Source organism: Gekko japonicus, unplaced genomic scaffold, assembly GCF_001447785.1.
Source record: "Gekko japonicus isolate JY-2015 unplaced genomic scaffold, Gekko_japonicus_V1.1 scaffold2933, whole genome shotgun sequence".
NCBI lineage: Eukaryota > Metazoa > Chordata > Lepidosauria > Squamata > Gekkonidae > Gekko > Gekko japonicus.
The window spans coordinates 54,088-58,647 of record NW_015170979.1 but is presented as its reverse complement, the minus strand read 5'-3'; the positions used below and the strand labels follow the sequence as shown (position 1 = coordinate 58,647).

At 49.5% G+C, this 4,560-nt stretch overlaps 1 non-coding gene across 1 annotated transcript; it reads right to left on the bottom strand.

Moving 5' to 3' along the window:
* Positions 1–1,022: 1,022 nt before the first annotated feature.
* Positions 1,023–1,094, bottom strand: TRNAV-GAC. Its single transcript has one exon. It is a non-coding gene; the product is annotated as a tRNA-Val (tRNA).
* Between the last annotated feature and the right edge of the window lie 3,466 nt (positions 1,095–4,560).

Sequence of the window (4,560 nt, the reverse complement as noted above, 5' to 3'; positions counted from 1 at the left end):
TTTGCCCAGCAAGGCTTCTGATTGGCTGCTGGTGATTTGATTGGCTGCGCAGATTTTGAAAACGTCGCTTCGGTGGCAGCAGCTGCTCTAGCACAAGGATCTTCATCGTGTCAATGATGGCTAGCTGCAGCAGCCATTTTGTGATTGGCTTCCGCCTCCTGTGGCAGCCATTTTGTAGCAGTCGTTTTGTGGCTGTGGCCACCGTGCTGTATCAGAATTCCAAAGGTGCCCATGGGCTTTAAAAGATTGGGGGTGCCTGTTTTAAGTGGAAGCAGTAGGGACTGAACCTTCCATGCGGAAATTGCGTTGTCTTCTGGTGAGACCTAGGTTACTTCTATGTGAAGTTTTTGCTCAGTTTTGCATCCCAGCTGGAGTAGGTGTGTTTGGAACATCCACACAATGTAATACTGCCACTTTTGGCTTGGGAAATTCCTGGAGATTTGGGGGTAGAGTCTGGGAAGGGCAGAGGTTGGGGGGGGGGAATCAGGACCAATGTGATGCCATAGAGTCTGTCTTCCAAAGCTGCCAAGGGAACTGACCCCTGTCATCTGGAGATCAGTTGTAATTCTGGGAGAACTTTAGGGCACCCCTGGAGAGCAGTAACCAAGGTTCCCTCTAAGCTGTGGAGTCCTCTGAGCAAAAATTCTACTTGGTGAGCTCCTGGCATTAAAGCTGTGAGCGAGCAATTTGGCTGCTGCATGAATTCGTTTGCTCTGAAGCCCCATCCTTCCTGAGCTAAGACAAAAATCTGTGAGCCGGAGGCTAAAAAACAGTGAGCTAGCTCACACTAACTCAGCTTAGAGGGAACACTGGCAGTAACCCTGCCTCACCCCTAATTTCCACTTTCCAGGTTTGCCCCAGCTTGGCTCCGATCTTTCCCAAACCTGTCTACACACGAAGCTGCCTTATACTAAATCAGATGATCATTCCATCAGGGTCAACATTGTCTACTCAGACTGGCAGCGGCTCTCCAGGGTCTCCGACAGAAGTCTTTCCCATCACCTACTGCCAGGTCTTTTAACTGGAGATACCGGGGATTGAACCGGGGACCTTCTGCATGTCAAGCAGAGGCTCTACCACTGAGCCACAGCCCCATCCCAATATTTAGATACGATATTTTCATTAAGATCACAGTGAAAGCGTGTAGGCATGCCATGTGGGTTGGAAGGGGCCAGTGTCTGATGATCCCAGCCACCTTGATGCTGTTTTCCTTGCCTCATCCCTCAAATTGGTAATTGGTATAGCATTATAACCAGGGCTATTTTGGGGCAGGAACGCACAGGAACAGAGTTCCGGCTGGCTCCCGAGTTGGCCACGCCCAGCAGGAACTCATTAGCATAATAGGCCACACCCAATAGCAGAAACTCATTAGGATTGGCTACATTAGGGGTGTGTGGCCTAACATGCAAAGGAGTTAAAAAAGCCCTGGGTTTTGACAACAAACAAGGTAAACAGAATAAGAAGGGAAAGGTGGGTGTGGCTGGATGACCACACTTCTGGTAACATGGGGGTGTGGCCTAATGGGCTAATGAGCGGTGCTGTCAGGGTGTGGCCTAATAGGCTAATGAGTTCTTGCTGTTGGGTGTGGCCTATTATGCTAATGAGTCCCTGCTGGGCTTTTTCTACCAAAAGAACCCTGATTATAACAATATAGCAATTAACCTGTTTTTTTAAAAGCGCTCTAGTGATGTGAGAGGGACAGAGTCCAGAAAAGTATGTGGTTAAGCTGCCGTTTGCCTGCTGTGCTGGTGAGCCAGGGCGCTGTAGTGGCTAGAGCACCAGACAAGAATATGTGGGATCTGTTTTCAAATCCTCACTCTGCCGGGAAGCTTGCTAGGTGACTTTGGGCCAGCCTAACCTAAGTCACTGTGGTCTTGGAGGGAGAGTGGGATAAAAATGTACCGGAGCGGTGGTATTGGGTGGTGGTCCAAACACACAGGAGAAGGAAGCCTTCGAATGCTTGAGGAGGGAGAATGGACTATCACGTCAGGAATGGAAAAGCCAAGGGTAGTGCATTTTAATAAAAATTCCTCTGTGCGTTGCCGTGACCTGGACCTCGTCAGATCTCGGAAGCTAAGTAGGTCCAACCCTGGCGAGTAATTGGAAGGGACACCTCCAAAGAATACCAGGGCTTGGGACGGACGGGCAGGCTTTCAAGCCACCTCTCTGAAAAATGTCCAAGACCCTTGTAAGGGTCACCGGCAGTCACTATGACTTCCAGGCATGCAAGCACACACACACACACACACACACACAAAATACCCACAAAAAATCCTCTATATATTTATGTTAAGTGCTGTCAAGTCACTCCCAACTTATGGTGACCCTATGAATTAACAACCTCCAAAATGTCCTGTTAACAGCCTTGCTTAGGGTATGCAGACTGAGGGCCCTTGTGGCTTCCTTGACTGAGTCAACCCATCTCCTACTGGGTCTTTGTCTTTTCTTACTGCCTTCACCTTTTCCCAGCATTGTTGTTTTTTCCAGTGACTGTTGTCTTCTCATGATGTGACCAAAGTGCGACAGCCTCAGTTTAGTCACTTTAGCCGCCTTCTAGGGAGAGTTCAGGCTTGATTTGATCTAGGACCCCACTTATTGGTTTTTTTGGCAGTTGGTGGGATCTGTAAAACTCTCCTGCACCATCAACACAAAATGGGGGGGGGGGTTACATTTCCCCTCTACAGCCCAGTTCTAGTGGGTAGATGTTTTGGTCTGCGGTAGAAGAGCTAGATTCGAGTCCAGTAGCACCTTAAGAGACGAAAAAGACTTTTGGGGTATACGTTTCCGGGAGTCAAAACAGAGCCAGTTTGGTGTAGTGGTTAAGTGCACGGACTCTAATCTGGGAGAGCCGGGTTTGATTCCCCACTCCTCCGCTTGCACCTGGCTGGATGGCCTTGGGCAAGCTATAGCTCTAATAAGAGTTGTTCTTGAAAAAGGGCAGTTTCTGTCGCTCTCTCAGCCCCACCTACCTCACAAGGTGTCTGTTGTGGGGAGGGGAAGGGAAAGGAGTTTGTAAGCCGCTCTGAGACACCTTTGGGTAGTGAAGGGCGGGGTATAAATCCAATCTCTTCTTCTTCTTCTTCCCTTCATCAGATACAAGTAGGAATGGAGATCCCTAACCCTTATATCCCAGTCAGAAGATGGGAGGGGTGTTGCACAGAAGGCCGTTAAGATGCAGATGTACAATAAGACGTGTAATGAGCTTGATTAGAATGGGGGAGATAGGGTTGCCAGGTTTAGGTTGGGAAATACTTTGAGTTTTTGGGTGTGGAGGCTGTAGACGGTGGAGTTTTGGGGAGGGGAGGGACCCAGCAGGGTATAATGCCCTAGAGTCCACCTTCCAAAGTAGCCATTTTCTCCAGGGGAACCCATGTCTGGAGGCCAGCTGTAACTCCAGGAGGTCTCTAGCCACCACCTGGAGGTTTGCAGCCCTAGGGGGAGAATTGCTTGAGGGGCAGAAAATTAGCTCTACTTCAACTATTTCCTGCTCCGTTCTGCTCATTCCCTTGTCCCACTTTGCAGGCGTCCATTGCTAGTGCTGCAATTTCGCTGCACGGACACAGAGAGAGGGAAGCAAATGTGGCTGGTATCAGTCATTTGAATGGAGGATGTGGCTCCCTTTAAGAGACGGACAGCAGGTAGGGATGAGCCAGTGCTCGGCCCTTTCTTATATACCCAAGGTAATGCTGATCGCCACTTTGGGGTCAGGAAGGAATTGTCCTCCAGGCCAGGTTGGCCCTGGGATCCTGGAGGTTTTTTGCCTTCCTCTGGGCATAGAGCAGGGGTTACTGGAGGGGGTGGTGGTGTAGCTGTGATTTCCCTGCATTGTGCAGGGGTTGGTCCCTTTCAGCTCCATGTTTCTATGTTTCCGCCTGATGAGCTTTCTGCTGATATTCCAGCCATGACGAGAAGCATGTTTGGAAAGTCTGGCCCGACTCTTACACCTTTGCCCTTTCCTCTCTCCTCCCCAGGTACAGTCAGTTGTCCAGGTAATTTCTCTTTGCTGGAGATGAGCATTTGGGTAAGTGGAATGCCAAGTTTATGGACTCCCTTCTGTTTACATTGAGGGATGGTTGGCATGACGGCCTTTTGATGCGGCAGCTGAGCTTTCGTGACCTTGTGAACGTGTACCATTTTGTGAATGGTACACATAATTAAAACTGCTGGGAACAGTGACCACAATGCCGCAAACTATCCTGGAATGTTACATTATCCTCTTATTTTATTAACGTTTAACACAGTTAACATCCCAAAGCCTTATTCATCCACTTCCTTTATACCCCACGTTTCTCCCCATTGGGGACCCAAAGCAGCTTACATCATTCTACTCTCCGCCATGTTATCCTCACAACAACCCTGTGCGGTAGGACAGGCTGAGAGAGTGTCTGTGGCTCAAGGTCACCCAGCGAGCTTCCGTGGCACAAGTGGAGATTAGAACCTGGGGCTCCCCAGATCCTAGTCGGACACTCTAACCGCTACACCACACTGGCTCTTTTGTTGCATTAAGCGACGAGCCGTATTTGCATTCTGGCTGTTCCACGCGAACCCCCCCCCCACAAA